This window comes from Danio rerio, chromosome 5, assembly GCF_049306965.1.
Source record: "Danio rerio strain Tuebingen ecotype United States chromosome 5, GRCz12tu, whole genome shotgun sequence".
Lineage (NCBI taxonomy): Eukaryota > Metazoa > Chordata > Actinopteri > Cypriniformes > Danionidae > Danio > Danio rerio.
Window position 1 is genome coordinate 22,491,096 of NC_133180.1, and position 27,735 is coordinate 22,518,830.

At 35.7% G+C, this 27,735-nt stretch overlaps 2 protein-coding genes across 2 annotated transcripts in view; one reads left to right on the forward strand and one right to left on the reverse strand.

Annotated features, from left to right (window-relative positions):
• Positions 1-3,182, forward strand: part of LOC141385799 (uncharacterized) — a 460,928-nt gene extending 457,746 nt beyond the window's left edge. Inside the window, exon 2 of the mRNA XM_073952116.1 lies at positions 3,137-3,182. The gene's annotated coding sequence lies outside the window, so the exon portion shown is untranslated. The remainder of the gene's footprint in view (positions 1-3,136) is intronic.
• Positions 1-27,735, reverse strand: part of tenm1 (teneurin transmembrane protein 1) — a 542,101-nt gene that overhangs the window by 465,479 nt on the left and 48,887 nt on the right. The gene's annotated exons all lie outside the window — the stretch shown is intronic.

The following is a 27,735-nucleotide window of genomic DNA, read 5'->3' on the forward strand; positions in this document are numbered from 1 at the left end:
TGTAAGCAAAAAAACAGGTGAAAAAGCTACTTCATGACGATAATAAATTGCATCAATGAATTGTTGTTAATTTTAATCCCTGTTCACAATAATTATGCATAACATGTTAACATTTGACTGACAGAACAACATGTATGACTCAGCAAAAAAATTAACAGCTGATTGTAAAATTAAGTTATCAAATCATTTGAATATATTGTATAAAGTCACAGTTATGCTGTAAGGTCAAATGTTGTAAGCTTTTTGGACTGCACATTTTACAAAAAATATACATTTTCATTTATACATTTTTTACTTCTCAAAAATCTCAAGCTTAATTAAATGTGCCAGTTGTGTTACTTGCAATATCCTTGAAATGAATAGCAAAACTTTTATGTTCAGAGTTTTTAAAGTAGCTGCGCTTATTGTCTAGATTTCTTGAATCATTTGGTTAAGAGTTGTAAAGACCGAAGCTAAACATACAAAACACAAAAGTCTTTCTCATATGAATTTTTCAATTAAACTCAACCAGTACAATGCTGTGTGCCGAGTGAAATGCACTTATTTTATGGGCACATTATGGTATTTTTATCGAGAGCTTATAAAAATGTGTTAAAGAGTCACAAAGCATCCGCAGGAATTTCTCAATCACACTCTGCTGCTAAGAGATGCCTGTGTTGAACTCTAATGTGTAAATACATTGCAACTACACTATATACTTAGTCATTCTGTCCTGTTCATGGTCATGTCTTGTTTTTGACCCATTTAGATGTCTTTAGTCCAAGTTTGCGTTCATATTTCAGTTAAATCATTCCACCACAATGGGTTAAAGCCCACTTATGTGGAGTTTGTTTGAAATGGTGGATCTTGTCAGGGGTCCACTTGTGTGATTAAACCCTTATGAGGAATTTCAGAGTGTAACTTGTTTTAAAGTCAGCTCTACAAAAGTATAACGTCAGTTACCTTGATATTTATTTCTTTTACTCGATTATAGTACTAAAGAGTTCAAACAGGGTGAAATCAAATTGACTTCAAAGCACATGCATTGAGTGGAGAGACTAAAAGGTTACTGATGTTCGGTCCTTATCTAAACCTGTGAAATTGCGGTAAAGTAAACACCTGCTGATTCGTGCATATGAATGATGCACTGCTGTTCCGTCGTGTATTTTTAGAGTTGTTGTTCTGGATGTTTGTTGAAGCTGTTTAATGTTCAGGGTTCAAACGAGCCACCTACTCACACCTACTGTAGGAAAAACCATCGCTAAAAGAGCAGCGTTTTTGAAGGGGAAAATAACACACGGCATGATTTTGTCCCTGGGATGATGAAAGTAGACAGTTGTTGTTCTCTCTGAAGAGTTAAACACCCGGCAGGCAAAGTAGGCAAACTTCAAATCGTGTTAAAACACATATGGTGTTTTCATGGGATGAGGCAAAAATGTAGCAACAGGAGAAGACGTAGAAGCTGAAATAAGAACCGTATAAATTAACTAGGAATATATGAAAATATCAAAACAATATTCTACAGTATGCTGCTTTCGAAAGCTGTGTGAGATGAGACGAAATGAAATGAAAAAGTAATATAGAGTGCACAAAAACAGCAAGGGTGAAGTGTAAATCATCACGTTTTGCTCAGATTGTGATTGAACAGTACATCACAGACTTATTGTGTTCAAAAATGCATGGAAAATGTATTGAATTCATCTAAATTTTTAAAGTATTCTACATAAAAAATAAAAGTTTAAATGTTTTCTGATTAGCAACTGAGTTATAAACATCAAATATCATTAAAGTAAATATAAATATAAAACTTATCCCATATTTTATAATACAATATATCTTATTTCAGCTACTCTGAGTCTGTTTGGACACCACAGGGGACAACTTATTGTTCTCACAAACACTGGTGCACACATACACAATCCCCAGGTAGCAGAGCTGCCAAATTAGTATTCATTTACTAAAATAGTGATTATACATCATTAAGCTTCATTCATTGTTAATTGCTGCATTAAATTGAGTTGATTGAAATATATTCAAATTACACAAGAACACAATTAAACAGTTGCAAAGTCTGTAAAAGTTCACAAACAGCCAAACCGGTCAGTTTGAATTCAACAAACACTGTACAGAAAACAAAACACAAACATTGTATGGGTTATCAAAACAGAAAAACTGCACAAGAACATTTTATACTTTTCATTCTCACTCCTAACTTCTCATATTTTCACACTTGTAAAAGTAGAAAGATTTTTATACATGTATGTTTGTAGCTACAATATGACAACCTGAACCCACATATGATGTTCAACAGTGTTTATCAGCATTATGGTGTAAAGCTGTACATTTTCATTTATCAGTTTTTCTTCGGCTTAGTCCCTTGATTATCAGGGGTCACCACAGTGGAATGAACCGCCAACTATTCAAGCATATGATTTACACAGCGGATGCCCTTATGGCAAGTACGAAAATAGGCATAATTAGAAAAAAAAAAAATATATATATATATATTTTTTTTAATTATTAATATATTGCTCTACCTACACTACCTAAACCCTACCTACTTATGGTTTAAGTCCCTCCCACATGCAGATCACCCAAACTACTTGGGGTGTAATTCCTGCCACTTGGAGGTCTCTGGGCTGCAGCGATACCTACTGTACTTGGTCTCTCACATAGAAGGAGGTAGCCAGAAGTCGCTCACTCTCCGTTGAAATGAATGGTCAAGTGACCAGTTGCCGCAGCGAGTCGCACATAGTGTGAATTAGGCTTGAATTGTGACGTAAACTAAAGTACTGAAGAAAATATGTCATCTCCATAGATGATCTGGGATTTACTTAGGTATACTTGTAGGGTTTTAATCATCATGAAATACCCGTTCCATTAACTCAAATTATTTCTCATTCAAAACCCAAAACTAAAAATTAACATGATGAAGTTTATTACAAAATATGCAAGAGCTAATTGGCTTTCACATAACATCTCAGGAATGTGTTTGCAATGTCAGAATATTATGTAAGGAAATAATTTGGGCTAGGGGGACTTGGAATAATTGTCATTTTTGAAGTTGTATCTGCCTGTAATATGTTGTTTTTGTCTGTACTGCATACAAATCGTTACATTTATTGGAAGTCCCATATCTATACAGATATCTGTACAGGTGTGTGTGTGTGTGTGTGTGTGTGTGTGTGTGTGTGTGTGTGTATGTGTTCGAAACTGATACTAAAGAAGACAGAAATGAGGTTTCATATGGAATTCAAAGAAAGCCATCATACACAGAACCTTCTGAAAAGCATTCTGAAAAGTTGCAAAGACTCTCAGTAGACAAAGTTGGATAGGTTGAATCGAGCAAATATCAGAATCTCATTGTACAGACCTGGCGTGAATCACAGGTCAATGCCAAATAGCCTATATACGTTTACATTGAAAGAAACTGTGTGGGCAGTTACCGGCATGCTGTTCCCATGGCGATGCCTGGGGGCAGCTGGTGAAAAGAATATGGCCGACTGAGAGCAAAAATCAATTACTGTGTCATTAAGAGGATCCTTGGGTCAGCTGAGTAAAGAAGTATGCAAGAGCATAAGAGTACATTTCAATTGTTCAAGAAGAATTAAAGGTGTAGTACTCCCACAGATTAAAATAATAATAATAATAATAATAATAATAATAATAATAATAATAATATTAATAATAATAATCATATTGTTTCTTTAGTGGAGACCAGAACAAGAAAATTAGAAGAATGTTCAGACTTTGGATGACCATTTTAGGCTGCCAAGACAGGTTGGAAAAGAAGAAAAAGTTTTATCTTTAAACAATAATAACATCTATTTTAATGACAGGGTTGTGCTTATTCTCTTAATGAGTTACGGATGTGTTTTGAGCATAACATGCATTAAACCAATCAGAGTCTCATCTCACATTCCCTTAAGAATCAGTTGTGTCGTACCATGGCGCATTTGCTATTTACATGGCGGATTTTGTAAGTGGAAAAACTGAATGTTTCACTAGCGAGAAAACGGTTAAACAGACCATCTGCATGAGGTCGGCCTCCTTACCCTTTACTTTGCTTTTACTATAGTCCTTTACTTTCGTGGATAAGGAAACAAACAGTGTTGTATGCACTTCACGAAAGACATCCATTAACCTACATATTGAGTTTTTTTGTAAGTGCAAAGTTATTTTTAAAATTAGTTCTAAATTCAGCTCTAATTTCCAGCAAACAAATAAATAAACAATAATAATGACGTGTGGTAAAAAAAATGAGTTATATCCAAACACATCATGTATGGATTATTTTTGTTTTTGCCAGTGTGAGATTAACCTCCTAGGTTGTGAAGAAGCATGTAAACTGATTTTTAAGTAAAGATCTGAAGCCTTTTTCCCTTACTTTGTAACTCACACTTGAAAATGATACATGTAATACATGTAAATATTAACAGGTTCTGACGAGTGCTCTAAAAACACAGTTTAGGTATTATTGCAAAGAAGACCCTTTGGGCTTTTGATGTTTCATTCATGCTGTATAATGCTTAAAATTATAGGTTTTAGACAGTGATGGGGAATAATTGTGTTCTAAATAATAATAATAATAATAATAATAAAAACATTTATAATGATGTAACACAGCCATGTCACCCTGCAGCCCAAGACCGGTTACTCACTGAAGCTAAGCAGGGCTGAGCCTGGTGAGGCCAGCAGGGGGCGCTCAACCTGTGGTCTGTGTGAGTCCTAATGCCCCAGTAAAAGTGAAGGAGACACTACACTGTCAGTGGGCGCCGTCTTTCGGATGAGACGTTAAACCGAGGTCCTGACTCTCTGTGGTCATTAAAAATCCCATGGCACTTCTCGTGAAAGAGCAGGGGTGTAACCCCGGTGTCCTGGCCAAAGTCCCTCTATCGGCCCTTACGATCATGGCCTCCCAATCATCCCCTTCCACCGAATTGGCTCTATAACTGTCTCTCCACTCCCCCAATAGCTGGTGTGTGGTGAGCGCACTGGCGCCGTTGTCCTGTGGCTGCCGTCGCATCATCCAAGTGGATGCTGCACACTGGTGGTGGTGTGGAGAGACCCCTCTCATGATTGTGAAGCGCTTTGGGTGTACGGCCATACACAATAAATGCGCTATATAAATACACATTACAATACATAATAAGTTAGCAACTCAATTACCATTTGTGAGAAGTATCGAGAAACTATAATTGATTACTTTTTTAAAGTAACATATCCAACACTGGCTATAGAGAAGTATGGAAATGATGTGGAAAATGTCAATTAATTTTTTATACAAACACATGAAAGTCCTGGAAGAATCCAGCGAAAGATTACTGGTATTGAAAGCCAAATGTCTCACGGGTTTATATTTCGAACATATGCAAAATGAGATTCCTGCAAAGCTTTATTTGAGACTATATCTGTCCTTTTCTCCTTCGCTCAACAGAGGCACATTCTCTTAAATGACCTTTCCAAACTAAAACTGTAACAGTGGATGAATAATTTGCTTTACATTCACAGTTTAGGTGTCTTAAGAAAGAAGACTGATAGATGAGTTCAAGGCTGTGGTAGGTGTAGATGTTAATAAATGTGATGGTTGGGTTTAGCGTTGGGGAAGGTGTGGACGTTAATAACTGATAGATGAGTTCAAGGCTGTGGTAGGTGTAGATGTTAATAAATGTGATGGTTGGGTTTAGCGTTGGGGAAGGTGTAGACGTTATCAACGTTGATGGTTGGGTTTAGGGTTGTGTGAGGTATAGACGTTAACTGTGATGGTTGGGTTTAGGTTTGTGGTAAGTATATACATTAATAGCTGTGATGGTTGGGATTAGGCATGGAGTAGATGTAGACGTTAATATCTGATGGGTACAGCGCCACCTTGCCGACAACATAGTTATGACATGTTGGTCTCCATAACTTTAAGTTACGCATCTAAAACACTACAAGTTATGCCTCTTCATGTAACGCCCCTGTCATGCCCCTACTCAAATATTAGGAAAATTCTCCTTGCCTGTTCAACATCACTTCAAAACAATATTTTATTTTGGATGACTTCAACTATATCTACTGTATATCATTCAAATGTTTTCTTACCTCCCAAACCCTGTAGATAAAAAAAAGATTGATCAATTTAAATGAACAGATTATTACGTCGTCTTTTATTATTTTTTAAAACAAACACCCCTGGTAAAACAAACACCCCTGGTAAAAGGTCAGAATTTTATTTTTTTATTTATTTTTCCAATTCACTATATCTGCTTTTGACAGTTGTGCTCTGCAACAAAAAGTTATGTGGTTTTCAAAAAATGCTAAGATAATTAACTTTATCAATTGAGCTATTGTTTCACATGGTTAAGCAATTGAATGGTTACAGCAGAAATGGTTTCATTTAAAACTAAACATCATCCAAGCCAAACATTTCCAAAACAATATATATGAAAAAAAAATACTTTAACCAACTTGTAAACTTGCACAAAATTTGCACAAGGCTGAGTGTGTGTGCAAGTGTGCACAGTAGGTTAGTGACAACTGTTTGCTTTTTTTCCCCCCGAATGACTGTCTGTGTCTCAGTTTGAGTGTTTTTGGTAACCATGGAAACAAATGCCACAGTAACAGCGGGAAATCAAAGGCCGGGTGATGAGCTGCTGAGAGGAAGTGAGAGAGAATGTGTGTGTGTGTGTGTGTGTGTGTGTGTGTGCCAGCCTGTCTCATATAAACAGGCTCTCAAAACATGGATTTGTTTCATCTTCTGTTTGGTTCGTAAATGAAACAGGGAAAAATCATAAAGTGGCTTTCCACCACATCAGATCTCCAGCGACCAAGCCATATTTTTCTCCTCCTTCAGGAGATACGGTCTCAAGTCTACTTTTCAAAGGCCCTAAAAGTTGCTATGTGCAGGCCTCTTGTACATCACACTCGGTGGAGTTTTTTTGGTGTGATCGCACTTGTTGGGCTGAAACGCCTTCAACATGGCTGCTGTCTTTCCTGTATAGGGGAGGGAGTAGTAAAACTGATCTTGCTCTTTATTTATTGATGAGTGTACTTTCTAGGCTATTCAAGTTGTGTTGTTTCTGCGCTTTACAGGGAATTCCAAAACCTGTTCAAAGAATTATTCAAGGGGAAACTTGTTCGAGAATTGCTTGCTTTTAAACAATGGGTAACGGTGATTTTGCAATACTGATGATGTGTATTATATAGCGTTCAGGTGAATGTGTAGTATGTGCTTCTTCTTAAAAATAAAATAAGCACACAACAGAAATGACAGCAGTGGGTAAACAACAATTGCTACTGCATTTTACAGGCAATTCAGAAAAAAAGTTTTTTAAAAAGTTATACGTACATGTAGAGGAAAAAAATATATATTATGGATGTATCAAACTTTATTTCTTTTTTAAACTGGCGTGAGTTTAATACCTTATACTCTAAACTAAGATCATTTGTTTCTTGGTTATTTTAGCATTGCTTATTATTATTATTATTATTATTTTTATTGTTATTATGGGGCAGCATGGTGGCACAGTGGGTAGCATGTTCGCCTCACAGCAAGGAGGTCCCTGGATTGAGCCTCGGCTGGGTCAGTTGGCATTTCTGTGTGGAGTTTGCATGTTCTCACCGTGTTTGTGTGGGTTTTCTACGGGTGCTCCGGTTTCCCCCGCAAGTCCAGAGACATGCGCTATTGGTGAATTGAATAGGCTAAACTGGTTGTAGTGTATATGTATGAATGAAGGAGTGTATGGGGGTTTCCCAGTGATGGGTCACAGCTGGAATGGCATCCGCTGTGTGAAAAATATGCTGGATAAGTTGGCGGTTTATTCCACTGTGGTGACCCCTGATTAATAAAAGGACTAAGCCGAAAATAAAATGAATGAATAAATTAATAAATATTGTTATTATTAATTTATTTATTCTTTCTCCTTCGGCTTAGTCTCTTATTTTAGAGGTGGAATGAACCAGCAACTGGTCTGGCATATGTTTTACGCGGCGGATGCCCTTCCAGCTGCAACCCAGTACTGGGAAACACCCATACACATTCTTTCACACTGCATTATTAGATAAATAAATTAGATCTTGCTCCTCTTACAGTTTTTTTCCAACTGCTTACACGTTTTTAAAACAGTCTCACCTCTTTTCAAAACACAAAAATGTACACACAATTCTTCAAAATGCACACACAAAATGCAGAATGCCATATATCTCTTTCAAAATGTAACACTGCTTTCAAAAAGCCATAAACACACATCAGAACGGCAAACACTTCTTTCATAATAGAACACTTATGGATATAGCATGTCAACACTGTTGTTCTAAAGTTCTGTGCTCTTTTATAAGTTTACATCTACATTTGAATACAATGTTCAACAGAGACAATAATCTGCTGAGAGGAGTAAGAGCTAAACTGTAAACACCAATCACATGAAAAAAATAATTTAAAAAATATATTTATTAGAGCAAACATTGCTGTTGTATATAGTAGCATACAACAAAAGCATAAACATACTGTGTGTAAAAAAATACAAACAAATATGTTTTTTGTAAACGTTTTTGTGGGGCGTTTCAGGGGGGAGAAGCATCCATTTATTGGAGAAGCATCATGCAGGTGTAGGGTTGGCCATCATATACTTTACAAAGCCAGGCTTTGAAACAATTTACTTTCTACTCTTCAGTTCTACTCTTTTCTAAATGTATTTGGCATTTAGTAAAGGTGAATAAGGGGGTAGGTAGAAATAAAAAAAAAAGAAATCGGATGGCTGGCAAACCTTTTTTTTTTTTTTTGACCAGAACACCAATTTGACCTATTTACAGGCCTAAATAAAGCAGCGATTGGTTAATGATCAGTTAAGAAATGAGTGTTTCCACATTTGAGGAGTATGTGTGCGTGAATAAATGAAGTGTTTTGATTGGTAGCGTTGGGAAAAGGAGAGCAAGTAGCTTCCTGTTAGATTTTAGTGTTTTAGGTAGAGTTTGAGTTAGAGAGTTAGAGTTCAAGGCTGAGAAACAGCTTCTGGTTTTTTGTGTGAGAAATCAGTTGGAAAAAACTATTATACGGCATACAATACACTTTGCAGATTAGTTCTATGTTGTTCTTTTTGTACTCATCATTGTTTAATGTACTGTATGATCTACTGCAGTGGCCATCATTGCACACAAGACGACATATTCACTGACTTCAATTTATATTTAAATATATTGATTTTAAGTATCCTTATTATTTACAACAATATTCTGTATTTTTTCCCTTAAATTATCAAGTAAGACATTCTGTTTAGACATTTTTGTTCCTCGTTTTCATAATATATTGGTAAAAAAGTGTTTATATTTAATGGTCTAATAGACTGAAATAATTTACCAACTAACATTTGGTCCATTGCATCATTTAAGGTATTTAAGCTAACTTTGCTGTCAAATTTCACTTTGAACCGTACTTGTTTTTCCTGAGCATGTTATTATTTATGTGGTGATTTGATTTACTGATCTGTATATCTTTTTGTACTATGTATATGTAAGTATGTACAGTATACTATTTCCCTTTTTGTTGATGTTTTTGTAACACGTAAACTCCACACAGAAATGCCAACTGGCCCAGCTGGGACTCGAACCAGCAACCATTCTTGCTGTGAGGTGACTGTGCTACGCACTGAGCCACCGTGTCACCCTATAATTAATATAATCATCATCATAATCTAAGTCTTGGATAAGTCAATAATCTGAAAAAAAGTATTTTGATGCATTGTAATTTTTTTGTGTAGTGTAAAAGACATACAGACATACAAAACAATAATTTAATTTGTCTAATATCATTTCAATGTAATTGGCCCATGAACATGTCCTGCTTGTTATCAAACTATTTCACAACTGTAACAAGAGGTATTTCAATCATACTTAATAATCAAACAGCTATCACAACATTATTTACCAATTTGTGGCTCTTTTTAAATTCTCAGAAAGCTATAGAAATTAAAAATGTAAAACAGGAAACATGCTGGGACCATTGTTTTTGGTCACACCCCTCAAAATGGTCTATACCAGCACACACATTGTGTTAGTATTATTAATGCAGTTTATAATGCATTACAATAACAGAAGAAATGGGACTGTTAAAGAATAAACTTTTCCTCTAATAAACTTGCTTTTTTTGCTTTGTTTTTATGGGTTTTGTGTAAATTTGACAACTTAATTTGTGAATGTTTTATGTTTTAGGGTGTGTTTTATATACAAAATAGCATCTGAATAAGTATTTGCATTACCAAAGAAACTTTACTTAGTTGCATTTATTGCAACTCCTCCATTGTGACTACCCAGTATAAGTGCTGGATGTACTGTAGCACAGCCTTTTCTGAACTCTCAGATTAATTGTATGCTACTTGATTAAGTTATTCATTTAATCATGATGGGTGAGGACTGCTAAATGAGCTCAATTTTCAATCTTTAAGATAATTATAGTCTAAATAACTGAGCAAAAAGTGTTAGGATTTTTTTTGTCCTTTTCCCCACATTGTTTTGCTTTCCGTTTACATTATTTATAAGGGGTACTTTTCTGTTACTGCTCCACTTGCAGTACATTTAGCAGATCCTTGTTTTTACAAGCGTTATTATTAAAACCATTTACAGCAGTCACTAACATTACTGCCAATTACTAAGACACACAGCTGAAAATAGACAACCCTTGCTAACAACTGCATCATATTCAGTCTTACTTTGCACACAGTACAATGCTGAATCTATAAATACACAATTACAATAATTATGTTTCTACCCTCATACAAGTAGGTTTGGTGATGTCTTTTTAATGGGTGTAACAACACATAGAAGTCGTGGTTTAGTATGTACCTCTGGTTTTGGGGTCAATGTTCGATACATGTTTGTACAACAGGAATAAGCAACAAATCCCCACTGTTTCTTTTAGTGTGTTTATTTTAAACAGGTGGAGCAGTTAGTTTTATCACAATCAGCTGTTGAACCGAAAAGCATCTTGTGATAAAAAAAGAACAAAATAAATAGAATAATAAGAGTAAAACTTTATAATTAGGAGACTGAAAACTCTTATGGAAAATGCTTGCGGGGGAAGTCAATCCATCTGTTGTAAATGCAAATGCAGTGGTTAACTCGTATTCAATCATGCTCTTGTGCATGTGAGGAGATATATAGTGTATGTGAGATTGTTGATGTACTTCCAATTAAATACAAGTATTAAGTAGGGGTGGGTTTTTTTTTGCACATCATTCCCTAATAGCAAACTAACTGTAAGAGGGGTGTGGTTAAGAATATTATGGCTAAAGCTGCTAAACTGACATCAACAGAGAACCACCACTCAATACACGGAAACAAGTGGTCAGACTTCGATTGAAGATTACCAAAACTAATTTAGAGAATTAACTTGCGCTGATTGCACACTAACAATTTGAGTTAGCAAAATAAACATTGTAAATTTGGATTTCACTTTCACTTTAACACTAGAACTACTAAAATTCTATAACTACTAGAATTACTCTAGTTGTCATTAAGAGGTCATTTTGTCACGTTACATTCAAAGCTTAAATTGAGAAATTAAACTTTGAATGTCCTTCATCATACTCAATTAAGTCATCCCTCTAAAAATATGATCTTTTTGGTAATACATCCTATAAATGTATAGTTAGACCACCTGCTAATGTCCAAGACTAACTTTCATTTTCAATTTCTCAACCAGGGGAAAAGCCTTTTTCATGACTGTTTTGAAAACATCTGATGTTATGTTTTTGCCACGATGTATTTGTAACGATACACCAAAGGCAGGGTTCGGTTCGGTTCGGTTCACGGTTTTGGTGCCACGGTTCGGTTCGGTTTCTGTTTGCTGTGGGGTCAGGGTTGATGTCATCTAAACAGCAATGCTAAGAAACAATAGTTTCACTTAATTACAAGAACAACTGAACTTCTTTCTTTATTAACTTTGCCATCACATTTTAATACAGTCAGGATACCCGAGTAAACAACTAAAATTAAACAAATACCTTCAACATAGACAGAAAAAAAAACGATTCTCTTTAGTGCAGCCATCTTAACTAAGTAAACTGAAATTAAATAAATAATTGCACTGTAGACTATTGAAAGATAGACAGGCTTGTCCTCTCTGAGTAATGTAAACATTCTCAGGTGAGAGGCTTGACCTCTGTGACAGGCTCTGTAACAGACAGTGATGTTCATTTTTGATTATCTAAGTTTGTTATTTAAATAAGTTTACAATTAAATAGATGAAAAAATATACATATATTGAGTTTGTAAAGTGTTACATGACATATTAACCCGTAAAATACATTGCAGTTTTGTCTGAAACTAATTTTACGATTGTAGCCGTAAAGGTTGTATTTTGCCTCCCGTTAGTGATGCGTTATATCCGCGGGCCCTGCGGATAATCTGCAGGTTAGGCGGGTCGGGTAATAAAAAAATACATTATAATTAATTGCAGGTCGGTTAAGGGTGGATGTAGCGGGACAGGGCAGTGGATCAGCGAAAAAGCAGAGAGTGGGCTTTGCAGAATGACAAGAACAGCAGGTGCGAATCACACTCACAAGAGAAATTTAGATCTCAAAAAGCATACACAGAGGCCTCTGGTGGGTTCCGAAAACAAAAAAGGCAAAAAACTTACTTCCTGGAACGTATTTGGCACTCTACAGAAATGTATATAGGGGTACGTAATTGAAATAAGCCTGGGTTGTAAAATTATACACGTGTGTTTTCTTACAAGAAAGTTATTAATTTGCAAAAATTAAAAATCGGTCAAAATGACCACCTCAATAGTTTGGTGTCACATTTTTAGATGTCTTGCTAAGTTAAAAGAACTGCAACTGCAACTTTTACATGTAGCGCCACTAATCAATAGCTATCTTTCTATCCAAAAATGCGAATGAACTTTATAGGCAAAACTGGATTATTGCATTAAAGACGTGCGAACAAAGCAGCATTTCCATCCAATGAGTCAAAGCGAACAAAACCGTCACTTCTTGATTAACGCAACAAATATCAACAGTAAAAACTGAATTTGCTGCAGTAGGAGAAGCTGCGTCAATCTATTTTTCATTAAAAAAAATGATTTGTGCCTCAGAAGGCAATCCTGACACACGTGGTGGCGTTTAAAGGTGTCAGACGTGGAGCACAGACGCTATTGATTCTAGGGGTAATTGATAATATAATAACACTAATACTGAAACAATATGGTGTTTCAGAATTAACAAAGAAACACTTCTGATGTTTTGCAATGTGCTTCGCCTGCTGGTTTGTCCATTCAAACACATTTTTATCAGCACATGATCTCATGATCTCTAACAAAATCACATTACTTTTTTTAATGCACATACTGGAATTTGTTCAGGAAAAATGTTTCCATCATAGTTTAAGCGCATCTTCTCTTACCAAATAAAAGGTTTATCCTATTCAGTTTTTTGCATATGTTTTTATGCCCATATTTTTTTTATTTATGCACATCATTGCATTTCCATCAACCGTTTTTTTTATGTGCATATGCAAAATTCGCATAAAAATAGGTGGATGGAAACAGCTAATGTCAGTACTAAAGTAATGGGACATGCAGGGCAAACGTTGCAAGATTCTGTTTAAAGTAGCAAGTTGGCATGAAAAATGATTCATTTTATGGCAACTTGGTAAAGGAGGCTTTTTTAACATTATGACATTATGAAGCAACACAGTGGCTCAGTGGTTAGAACTGTCGTCTCACAGCAAGAAGGTCCCTGGTTTGAGTCCTGACTGAGTCAGTTGGCATTTCTGTGTGGAGTTTGCATGTTCTCGCCGTGCTCGCATGGGTTACCTCTAGGTGTTCCAGTTTCCCCCACAGTCTAAAGACATGCGCTATGGGTGAATTGAATAAACTAAATTGCCCGTAGTGTATGTGTGTGAATGAGTGTGTATAGATGTTTACCAGTACTGGGTTGCAGCTGTTGTTAAAACATATATCTGCTATGTAAAACATATTCTGGATAAGTTGGTGGTTCATTCTGCTGTAACGACCCCTGATGATTAAAGGGACTAAGCCGTTAAATGAAAGCATGAACATGCAATAAACCGACCTGTTTTGTAACGGTTCAGGATGAGTACATGTACCGTTATACCCCTAGTTTCTAACTGAGCAAATTTCATCAGATTAACCCTGTCACTTAACATGACTTTTTTTCCACAAATGGATGATAAAATTCTGAATTCAGCAATAGCACATTTATAGGCATAATGTTATAAAAATAAAGGTGGAAGCAATGATGAGGGAGAGTTAGTGAGTGAACACATGTCATCTGAACTGAATGGAGACATGCATTAAAAAGACATGTTTGATCACCGGTTGTCTATAGACATCAGTTTCTCACCCAGCAGATGGACAGAGAGAGGGAGAGAGAGAGAAAGAGAGAGAGAGAGCAGATTTGAGTGGAAGAGTTAAATAATTAGGATTTGTTATGATCGACAGATGGCTGAAGTTTGGCTCTGTAGAAGTTTATGAAAGAAAGTTTCCGGTGTATGCGCATGTGTGTGTATGTGTGTGTTCAGTGAATGCTGTATTTTAACTCAAAGCTAAACTCCAACAGACTGAATGTCGTTCTTTCTGAAGACTCACTCTCAAACTCTGGAGTATTTGAGAGCCAGAATAGCCATTAGGGTGAAGTTTAGCTCTAGACTAGCCTTAATCTGACAAATAGATCTCTGCTGGCGCCAACAATCACACACACACAAATGGATAAAACAAGATAAAATGATATACTGCCAAATGGTGCGGTAGATTTGAACCTCCTGAAGGCTCTTAAGTGTGTGCGTGTGTGTTTGACTTCTGGTAAGGCAGTATTGTGTGTCATTTGACCAGCGTACCCTGATATACCCTGATGCAATTGTTCAGCATTCAGAGAAATCTGTCATTATGCTTTCATCATGTCTCTCGCTCTCGTGAAGGAAGGTAAACTGCCGGTGTGAGAATGGATTAAGCTTTAATTCTGGGATTATACCTTGGCTTTGTAACATTAGACTCACTTTGTGTCACCTGGAGAGAAAAGCTGAAGATGAGTTTCAAAAATAACTCATTCATTATTCAACACGTGTCATCCTTCAAACCTATAATTGCGAGTTTCTTTGGCTACAAGCATTGTGGACTTTAAATATGAAGATTTGTTGTGCATAGTGTTTAAATGGCTTTTGTATTTATGAAAATAAAAACATGGTGAATACAGTCATTTATTTAGGTTGCGTCTTGCTTTCCAAATTTAACTTATTCCGATTTCATTTATTGTTAGGATCATTTTCTTTCGAACCACAGAAATATTGGTCTTATTGTATGTTATTGTTCTGATCTGAAAAAATGCGTTGCTCTTTACACATTGCATGTGTCACTTCATCTCAATCATGCTCTCTTCTGACACAGTTGTCTCCTTGGTAACCAAGCACTTTTTGAGATTTTTATAAACAGAGACTTATAACTTGGAGCCATTATTAGTTTTGTTTAGGGCTTTTTGTTTGTTCAGATTTTTTATTAATTTCAATCCTTTTCACATAAAAATAGTGAAACTGTTTGTTTATTTCATATTTTAAGAAGCCTGAGTAAACTATCAAGCTGAAAAATAAAAAGAAACAAAAAGTCACTCGATAAATAAAGATATAATGAAAACATTCTAATTCTAAGCTTTAATTTTACATTCAAATAGTGACTTTTTCATAAAAATTACAAAAGAAACATCTTTGACCTTATTAGTATTCACACTGGTTTGGTATTATCTGAGGACTGCGTGTGATTTAGAAACATCATGTTTATCAGTGTTTGGGGTAAGACATTACAAGTAATGCAGGTTATGTCATAATATTACTTTTCTAAATAACAAGTAAAGTAACGCATTACTTTAAAAATAAGTAATAATATTTGAGTTACCTTTTTAAAAATGTAAGTTGCTTTTTAGTTTAATTCATTAGCTTTTAAAAAATAAATTGCTGAATTAAATATAAAGTCACAATGAATAATGCAATCGATGAGAGAATGTGTTCATTATTTTGAACAAATCGAAGAAAGGGTATTATCTCAATGGACAGTGATTTTACTTAACACGTATAGTATAAAAGTAGCAAACACGATGCTTTAAACTTTCATTAATCTGTATATACAGCATGTATAGCTCTGGGGTAAGGAAGTTCTCAGATAATAGATAACAGTGATGCTCCGGGGCCAACGTGTCTCGCTGACGTCCACCTTCTCCAGCTCCTACACTGCAGCTCTGCACAAGAAGTTTGGCCATAGGAGAAATGGTCATGCCCAACTGTCTCTGGTTTCTCTCAAGGTTTTTTAATTCTTTACTTTTGCCAATTGGAGAAGTTTTTTCCTTGCTGTTGTCGCCACTGGCTTGCACGGTTCAGGACCTGTAGAGCTGCGCATCGATGAATTTGCTCTTCAGTGTTTGGACTCTCAGTAGTGATTAATAAACCACACTGAACTAAGCTAAGCTGAACTGAAACACTGAAAAATGGACTGACAATTTACTATGATCTTCTATGTGAAGCTGTTTTGACACAATCTACATTGTAAAAGTGCTATACAAATAAAGGTGTATTGAATTGAATAACATTGTCCTAAAATATCTTTTTTTTTCTGTTTTTTTTTTTAAGCTAAATGTAGGTGTAGGTTATACAGTGTGTTGTTAATTGCAGAACTCCTCTATTAAAAAAAAGAAAGAAAAAAAATTCTGAAAGAGATCAAGCATCAGCCAAGTAATACGCAAAAGTAACTCAAGAGGAAACGTAATGCATTACTTGTTTTAAAAAGTAACTAGTAACTAGCAACCAGTTACTTTTTTAGAGAGTAACTCAATGTTGTAATTCCACAACACTGATGTTTACTATAAGTAAAACAGCCAACTTATTTGCATCTCTGGTAAAATGACAAGTTCTTTAAACATAGCATTCATTTATACATCTTGTTTTTTGTTTAAATGTCAATTTTACATACTTTTCGGTATATTTTGTTTTTGGCAATATGATGTGACATTTTGGTTATAAAATTGCAAATCAATACATATACAATCAAATATGTATACACAATATAAACACACCTGCTTGCATCATCTTCCCTTTTGACTTATACTGGCTACTTTACAAATCATGAGGATTAAATAGATGCTTTTTAATACATGGAAAACTCAAGTATGTTACAAATAAAGTACTATTTTTTTACTTTTAGCTGGACAACTCATCTGATAAGACTTTCATGCATGGGTTGCCAATAAAGTCTGTTGTCGTAAACCTCCAGCACACACAATCAGACGGAGTAGTTCTTACTACACGAGTTGTAGTATACTTATAACTACGCCATCCCCCCAAAAAATAGGTTTTAATCAATCAGTAATAACATCAAGATTATCATTCTGCAATAATGACAGCTGTTTGTGTACTGTGCTGTAGCTTCCCAATGAATACTGAACCTGAAATCATCACATAATATATAAAAAACATAGTTTTACCTCATAACTTCAGTCTAGTGTTTGAAATAATTCCTTCAGTGAGATGATTCCATATGCATGTGCTAATTACTCATGCTGAATCAATGAAAACAGGTAAATATTCTGTTTATAATGCATCACAATGGGAATTTCCGGGGTTTGTGTACTTGATCCGTCACTTTATTGTGGGGAAACAGATGAATTGTAAGCAAGGTGCAAATGGATAGTTTTTCTTTTTTATATTGAGAGAGAAATGTTCGACCAAAGCTGGACCTGAATGGGAAAGCGGGGCCTCTGATTGGATGAACATTTCGTATTGAGTGGTCCAGAAAACCGCTGAGCACTAACTCTTTCTCTGTCGCCCCATGTGTCCAGTCCCTGGTGCCAGCTCTGCTAACCCTACCGGCTGGAGAGTGCAGGACTGAAGCATGGGGAACATTTAGGCACAAAAAGAAATGAAACAGCATGAAGGCAGAAGAGAACTGGAGAAGCGGGTAGAGGGCGGGTAATGAAAGGTCAATGAATGGTGTTTTGGTGAGTTAATTAAACTTTAATTGAGTGTGCAATATATAAACAAAGAGAATAAGCAAGGTGAAGAGCTCTTCAGATCTGTAGAACAGGAAAATGCTCCTTTGAGGCTGGGAAGCGAATGCTGGCTGCATTGTGTTTTTTGGAGCAGATATGTCAAAGCATGCACACGTCAAAGCCTATAACAGGCTTGTCTCGCTTTGAACCTTTATCCTTTAAAATTATTGTCGTACAAGTCATTTGCCTGGGGCAAAGTATGTGTTTTGTTTGCGAGTCTGTGTGTGTGTATATGTGTGTGCGTGCATGCATATATACGAGTGCTCGTCTGTGCGATCATGTGAATGTGATCTGTGTGTGTTTGGTGGGGGTCAAAATCATTTGCCCCCTGTCAGTTCTGTTTAAGTATTTCTGCCATCTCTTAATCCCTGTTGGTGTGTGGATCTGTGTGTGTGTGTGGATGCATGTGTTGAATAGCACAGATGATTTGTTTACTGACAGACACAAATCTGTTTGTATGCCCGTCAGACTGCGTTTGTCAGGAAAAGCGAATCTAGCGATCTAATCGTCTTCAAAGCAGACGTTCCTCGTGAACACGTGTGCAAGTCACATGTAAACATCGGTGTGTTGTGTAATGATTTAATGCACACCTTTATACAGACAGTCGAACTACTAAAGAGCACAGAACCCTTTCTTATCTTTCATAAACACCCTCCCAACCACAAGCCTGTATATATTTCCAGCTCTAATGTGCGAAAGCGTATACGTGTCCAATAATGATTGAGTTTTTCTGCCTCCAGCAATGTCAGTTTAAATGCGCGTGTGTTTTTTAGACAAAGATGCGAGCTTGAGGGTTTTCTGAAATGTGGAAAATTGTTTGGTTTGGATGATTTCTACATCCACATTTACACATTTGGCAGGTGCTTTTATCTAAAGTGACTTGCATTGCATTCAAGGTAAACATTTTATGAGTTCACTCAAACATTGGTATTTCTTGTTTTTGTTTAGTTTTTCCCTTCTGTTTCAGCAACATGAATGCATTCTAAACTCACTAAAATAAATATAGTGTGTATTATCAAATCAATTGCAATGTCAACTTAACTGAAACATAGAGAAAATCAGGCCCAGTGCAATATACTGTAGGAAAGAATATAGTACAACTGCTTAGAAGAGATTTTGGCCAACAAAAAAACTGACCTATTTAAACAAATTGTGTTTGGTTTATTTATTTTATGTAGCTCTGTAACCTTTCATATGAATAGTGAATGCACTTTTCTTCTATAAACTCGTATTTCAGACTTCCAGTATTCCCAGGTGCTTATACTTTATTAACTATATTAAAGGAATGACTTATTTGCTCACAAATCCAGGTTTGCTTAAAACTCTCATTTGTGAAGCTTCATTGGAAACTCTTCTTTGTGAAGCCCGTAGAGACTTGCTGGCAAATCTTTACTTGGAAAAAAGTCAAATGAAAGATGTGGGATTAAGGGAGTAAAACACAAGCCATTCCTTTGTATCTCTTTAAAAGTCACTGTGCAATCAAACTTAAGACTTTTTTTCATAGATTATTGTTTTTATTCTATATAAAAAACAATTCTTGTTTAAGAAGCCATTTCACTTAGTTAACTCAACACAACTGAAAATATAGTAATACTTAATACTTTAATTCACAATTAATAGTATTAAACTACAGTAGCTTAATAAACTACTACTTAGCTCCTTTAGTAATATTTATTAAGGTAGAAGTTGGGCTTAGGTTTTGGGTAGGATTAAGGAGGCAGAATACAATCATATTTTAGAACTACTAATAAATGGTAATATCTTAATAATAGGCAGGTAATGAGCCAGTAGATATTAGTATGAATTGTTGCCTAAACTAAATGGTTACTGAAAAGACTATTTCAACTTCAATTTAATTCTATTATTATTGTTTTTCAATTATTATGTGAAATGTGCTTTCATATTTTTTTCAACAGTTTTTTTTAATAGGAGTGCAGTGTTTATATAAACACCAGTAGTATGCTGAGACACTGAGCATCTGTTTTTATTAGTCGGAGAGAATTAAAAAAAAATGTCACAGTTTTTGTTAAAACAGCACTCATCGCTGTCACTTTTTAGCCAGACATCCAATCAAAATGGAGGAGGAGAGTGACAAATACCACATTGACCACTGTCATGACATTCTGACATTCAGTCGATTTCTTGCAAAATCAGCATATCAATCAAAAAAAAAAAAAAAAAAAAAAAAGACTACACCACAGAAATGCTTTTAAGTGCTCACATACAAGTGATTTCATGGAAACACTGTGATTTTCTGACAAAAATGTTTTGGTGAACACACGGCCTCTAAGCGATAGTTCACCCCCCAAAAACAGTTGATCTTAATTTACTCAAAAGCGTGTTTCTTGTTTCCCTACAGTAGAAAATTTAACACTTTGATGTTTTATATCACTTTGATGTGATTTAACACTTTGAAAACATTCACTGTCCAGCTGCTAAATTCAAATCTGTTTCCTTTAATGGCTCGCTCTGAGCCAGAAAAAAAAAGTGATTGGCATCTGTCAATGTTTTCAAATAATTAACATTTATTTGTTTATTCTTCCTTCAAATACACAGAAAATCATAAGATTTTTGGTTTGCAAAATACATTCAAATGTCTATGGAGATGGCAATGATAATTATTCTTAAACATAATCAGATAATGTGCTTCATTCTCAACAGATACACACTGTTTAGGTTACTAGAACATTTACTCTATTCTTCTTCCAGTTAAACAGCCACTTACTTTTATGTATTTTGGGATCAATGCTGTAAATCTAGCAGCTTTATTCTCTCCACTGCAGCACAGGCTAATATGGCAGAGACCATCACCCATAATAAGTCAAATAATAGGATTATTATTAAGTTGTTTAAATTACACAATACAAATTGAGAACACATATTTGAGAATCAGAATATCAGATATTTTATAATATAATGGAAAATATAAGGAGGGAAAAAGGAAAAAAAAGAAACAAATATACATTAATTGTCAGAGTTGTGGTGTCACCTGTTTAACAATGTGCTGGAAATGTGTTGTCATGGAAACTTAAAAGTAGTGCATTCTAAATAATGTTGACATTTAAAACACGCACGCACGCACGCACACACACACACACACACACACACACGCACACACACACACACACACCATAAAAGTGTTTAACACTTAAGTATCAAAGGTTTAAAAAAAAATTTAGCTGGAACACCCCCCCAAAAAAACGTTTCTAGTCAATATAATATGAAGGCAAAACTAATGTAATACGAGAGGCTCTTAATGATACATTATTTTAGCAACTAAAATGATGTGTCTGTGCAAGACAGTCAGCATTATTTGCAACATTTACAATGATTTACAGCCTCCACCAACGTCTGGAAACAAGTGTTCTATTGAATAATGACATATGTGCAGTGTAATCTCACACATAAGCTGACACTGTTTAGAATGGAGAGGTAGGATGCATATGTTACATAGTTCAACAAAACAGTACTTGTGCTGCTACTGGATGCTGCAACAAATTTAAAAAATGTTGTATACAAGTAGCATCAACTTATGTGCAAGTTTGCACCCATGCATACTGTAAACTGCCAAAAAGTCATGAACTGGCTCAGGAATGTTTACCAAAGCTGTGGAATAAAAGGTTATAATGTTCTAAAATTGTTTAGTTTCTTTCACAGACGAATACATTCACTTCAGTTATTGTCAGGAGCGGTCTCATTTTTATTTTTATTTTCCAGCATGTTTCTTTTTTGACTCTCAAGGCGCCAGAAGCTGTTGACTTGCACACTGTAAATAAACAGCAATTTTTCCACATAAAAACAAACAATTCTCTATTCAGTCCTCACAGATCTGATATGTAAAAAAATTAAACAATGCTACGGTTCTCTTACAATCAAAGATCCTCATATTGGTCATTTAGTCCAAAAACAATCCAGTCACGTGAATCTTGTTTACACTTCTCACCACAACCCCAGGGAGGATTTATATAGATCTGGTGGAACTTTTTCCCCGAGTCCATCTGAGGGGATCAGTTTATTCAGCTAATGCTGGCTTTCAGAAGATCAGCTGATGGTGCTCTTCTCACAACAGAGACTAAACCGCTGACACACAGACAGCAGCTCTGCAAAAATGCTTTATTGAATGAAGGGAGGAGAAGGCTCCAAATATACCACACAAATTTATAGAAGTAATTGGTTAAGAGAAGGTCAGCATGTCCCTTGCCCTCTAGATTGTTGTTTGGGGCTGGAGTGGATGTTGTGCAACCCTGGAGACGCACCACATTTCTTTCCTGAGCTCAATTCACTTATTCTCATGGCCAGTAAGAGGCTGTTAGTAAGAGAGGGAGAATGGTGGAGAGCTGTCCGTGGTGCTGAACAGAAGGACATCCAGTAATGGAAAGCTCTTTATGGTGCTGAACAGAAAACCGCTGAATTCAAGGGCTGCTGTCCGTGGTCCTGAAACTGGGACACTGGCTGCACAGTGGGAGGTGCACACACAAGGTTGCAAATTACAAGGGTGTTCCACGAGCACCCTCTAGAATGCCCTCTAGTGGACATTTATATTATCATCCACATAAATTATGTTGGCTTGAGAACATAATATGTTCTACTTAAACATAATATTATTCTGTCTTCTTAGATTAATTCTATCTCCTCCAAGGGCTTTAATGCTACAAGCCCCAGATTTGGCCAAAAGCAGTGTTCTGCATTAGATTTTGTTGCTATATCTTTTCGGTTTATCAGACTTATAGTTTACCAATAAATAATGTAAGCATTATATTTGTAAAAATATGATAATCCATTTTAAGTCCTATTTTTTTACGGATATGGCAAGTAATTTTTGCATTTTATATTTTCAATAAAATATGGAAAACCGTCCAGTTTTTGACTGTGATAGAGACATCAGGGTTGATTTAAATCACTGGTATTGGCAAAAAGCTTTGATGTATCATCATTAAGCTGTCAATACGCTTATTTCACGCCATTTTAAAGAACCAAAGCGAAGCTGCGGTGGAATAAAGCCTAGAAGTATAGGACCAGCACTGTAAACATTGCAATAACATGCTGTGGACTACAAACCTCCGGCTGTTGCTGAGATTTCAAAATGCAGAAATCGTGTAAACATCACTTCAATATCATTCAGTTAAGTTTAATTTAAACAATTAAAAGCATTTTAGCATCAAACAACATCACAATCTCTTTAAGAGTAATATGCTCAAGTGTGATCCTAGGCTTCAGTTCATGGCACCAGTTAAACACCGTAGGCACGCTTCCCTGCTTCAGCCTATGTAGCCCGGTGAACGATAAAACACTGCAGTCCTCTGTAGCACACTCTCGTGTTGTCTGTAATAGTGTTGTCCCGGTACGGAAGTTTTAAATCCATCCATTTCCTCTAACATTAAAGCACCGCTGAGCACGGATGACTCGACTGATCTTCACGGCTGCTTCGCGCTACAGTGTCCGTGTATCTGCGTTTGCACTCAGTTTACCGCTCTTCACCCAGTGCAAACACAGATAGCAGAGCGCGAAGCAGTCGTGAAGATCAGTCGAGTCATCAAGCAGATCACTCGTCTGTGTTTGTGCTCGGTAAACAGCGGAGGGTGAACTGATAACCTTCTCGGCCAATCACAAGCATTTCTGTTGAGTACGTGAACACAATAGCAAATCAGCGCTGTTTTAAGAAAAGCATCAATAGCGCCTTAAATGTTAGCGGGAAATTGATGGTTTTTCTTTTAATTCAGTAACGTGACAGGTCTAATTAAGTAAAAGAATCAGTTTATTAACTTGAGTTTGATAAATGGCATCTAAAACATGTGTTTGGGAAAGAAAACGTTAGCTAACTAGTGCCATTTCCCTTAACTTAGCAGAAATTGAACTCTGATATTCCTTTTTGTTTTCACCATTCATTCAGAACATTCCTTCGGGTCACTGGGAAGGCGGTGAAATTATACATTTGTGTCACTTTCTCTTCGCTGATAAGATAAACAGCCAGGTACACAACGTTCCTATGTAACTCCCAACGATACTTCCGAGTTTCTTCCCACCGCAGCCTCGATTTCGCTTTTAATAATGGCGGTCGCATGAAATCAGTCTATTGTCCCTATAGCAACAAAACAGACTAACATAGCAACCATTTTATAACAGCAATATCTTGACATCAGAACTACATAGAAACCTGGGTATCAGCTTGTGCCAAGAAATGCAAAAAATGCTTACTAAGTATTAGGATTATGATCAAATACGTACATGAGAGTTGCCATTTAGCAACCCAGTTTATGGTGGCAACTGCTAACAACCACTTAGCAACAAAATAAACATTATAGCAACTGCCTAGAAACTGCTGTACTTCCTGCCAACTGCCATTCCCAGTCCTAGCGCACTCACAATGGCTTTCCCAAGCCAACATCAGTCCGTCAACGAACTTTAGTTTCTAGTTGATGCGGAACTGAAATTGGACTTTTAATGCAGCAGGTGAATGTACATAAACGAATCATGTTGCACTAATTTTTCAACGATAAAGACCTCTTTTGCGCAACATCTTGCGCAATATTGTTCTGTCTTCTGTAAAAGTACTTGTGTGGTCTGTCTTAGATAATGTGTACACTTGTATTGTATTGTATTCATAACATGTGTATGGTTAGTAGTAAGAATAATTAGATAATCAGTATTTTAGTTATGTCTGTAGGTTTAAAATAGACTTCAGATGGAATGACAATAAAGATTAACTTCACTTAAAATTTTCTTTGAATTAAAAAAAAAATGGGATTGTACCTTTTACATACTTTAATGTCATTCCAAAAGTGTTTTACTGACGTTCGTTTATGATATGCTGCATGATATATTGTGTAAGCATCAATATCCTACTGTGAGTATTTGCATTGGACACATCGTAGGATGTGCAATGGATATTTAGGATTATAGTTGACCAGAAGCCACAGTTACAGCCACAAAAAGCATGTGATTTATTGTTCCACTTAGCAATAACTGCACAAATTTACCAAAACAACATTCAGAACCAATAATTGATCAAATTATGCCAACATGGGGAGAACATGCAAACTCCACACAGAAATGCAAACTGAAGCTCAAACCAGCGACCTTTTTGGTGTGATGCAATCTTAGTACCCACTGCACCTTTATGACACCCCTCTGTTAAGGATAATTTATACTTATTATATTATGATTTATATTCATTATATTATTCTAATATTATACTGCCAATCGCACACGTACGATCCGGCGCAGCCTTCACAGACACACGTACCTCTCAGAAAATGTGACTACGAGTCACAATGGCGCGTAGCGCAATCTTTGTGATTGGTTGGTTTGGTAGTGGTGACAAGAGAGGGATGGCGCGGAGAGCCACGTTTTAGGCAATGTGTGTTTTAATTTCAGTTGTTCAGTGTTGATGTTTAATAAAGAACAATAGATAAAGGATAGTGTGTGTTTCCTTCATTTTTTTTTAAATCAAGTAATGCACCCTTCATTCAAACTTGTCAGTGCACTATGAGGACAAAAACATAAAATACATAAAATAATCGTTCATTAATTGTAATTGAGTTAAAATGTTCAATTAAATCGAGATTTTGACTTTAGGCCAAATACTTCCTATATCATGCAGTCCAAGTCTATGTACATAAAAAAATTATTTATTTCAAAGTAAACAAATCCTTTTTTTTAAGAACTAAAATGTCAAACAGGTTTGGAACAGCATGAGAGTGAATACATGAAATAATTCTTATTCTAGGTGAATATGTCTTTTATAGTCACTGTAGACATCTTGGACATAAGTACAACCACGCATTGAGCAAAACCCCAATGAAATGAAACTCTGATTAGAAATTAAACTCCTATTTGGAGCGAGGAGTTCAGCTTTTGTATGGCACATAGCTCACAGCTTGCATCAAACCCTCATTTTTCTGTAGCTATTGTCATGTCTGGGCAGATGTATAAAGAATAGGTGCCGTGCCAGGCCAGCATCCTCATCCCCACTAGACATCCTTTGTTTTCTTGTTTTTAGATGCACCTCACATTGTTCACTGCAGTCTGTCAGGCAGGTGGTGCACCTGCGTAACCTGTTATACATGCAATTACAGAGCCCCATGGATTTATAACAATGTTGTGACAATTTTTGATTTGGTTTTAGAGAGGATGCATTTCTCTTCTTTAAAAGCACTATTCCACAGCACAGTCCGGCCCTGTCTTTGTAAGTGTACCACTGAGAAAATGGGGTGGTTGATTTCCTGCTGTTACTTTTCAAAGGCACACTGATTAAAGCTGAAAATCAAGGATGAAGATCTCTAACACCCAGCTCGTGGATCCGATGTTAAGAAAGTGATGCTTATGGTTTGACAAACAGAGAGACAGACAGATAGACGGATATATTGTAGAGTCTGAATCATTCTAGTTCAGGTGGTTAGTGTATTTAAAAACATTTTTAAAATGCACCTACTGTTTTTTAAAGATTTGGCACCGTGTTTTGATTGAAGCATCCAGATTTATGTGATAAAAGTAGGGCTGGCGATTAATTGAAAATAATCAAAATCGACATGCAGAACCTATAATCCATCTAATTTTTTCAGGTAAGTTTTTTAAATTAATTTTCCTACCACGTGTGGAGTCACGTGACCCCGCTCTGTTAATGCTGATTTATACTTCTGCGTTAATCGCACGGGTATGGTCCAGCGCTGCCTTCGAGGAGTCGTATACCAGTGCACCTCTCAAAAAAATGTAACTACACGTCATACGTTTGCATTGCATAGCCGATTGGAAGCTGCACCAGAGATGCCTTGAGACGGCATATTTTCTATTACGCTAATTTTTTTATTTACATCAAAATATTTGATTCAAAAGATTCAAAAAATACAGTTTAAACTATTATTTACAGGAAGAGTTATTTTATTAAGTAGAGATTGTGGTTATTTTCTACTTTTGAAAACATAGTAAATAATATATTTTGTTTTCAAAAGTGCAAGATATTTATTTACACTTTTTTATAAGAAAAAAGTGACTGTTGGTTTTAGGCAATGTGTGTTCAAATTTCAGTCGTTCAAGACTGATGTTCAATAAATAATCATAGATAGTACATACTGTGTGTTTCCTTCAATTATTTTAAAATCAAGTAATGCACCCTTCATTCAAAATATCTGACTTGTACTATGTAAGCATGTTTACTGTACAAAACCTGTCAGTGCACTATGAGGGCAAAACAATAAAATAAAAATAATAAAATAATCAAAAATAAAATAAAAATAAATAATAAAATAATCGATCATTAATTGTAATAGAGTTATAAAATTATATATCTAAAAATATTGTTTTATTTGTTATATAACAAAGAGGGAGGACTGAAGAACACAAGATATACATATTGCGTTCTTTTTGACAGACTTATTTATGTTGTAATTGTTGAAATATAAATTTAAATAATCTAGTTTTAATATAACAATTATATATTTAACGGAAAAGTTATATTCTTTGGTTTTTAATTATAAATTTTCAATCAAAACTCTAGTAGCCAGGGTGTGAGAGATGTTAACCTTTTGCCTTCTGAGCACTGGCTGAGCCAAAGTGATGCAAATGCTACAGGCAGGGTCTCAGATACTCTGCTTTTGTGGATCCATTCAGGCCAATGAAACGCTTTTGTTAATAAACTTGTCTGGACAGGTTTTGGAACTATCACATTTACATGACTTGTTTAGACACTAACTCCTCCCCATAATAAATTTACACAGGACTACTCTTTCCAATTTAG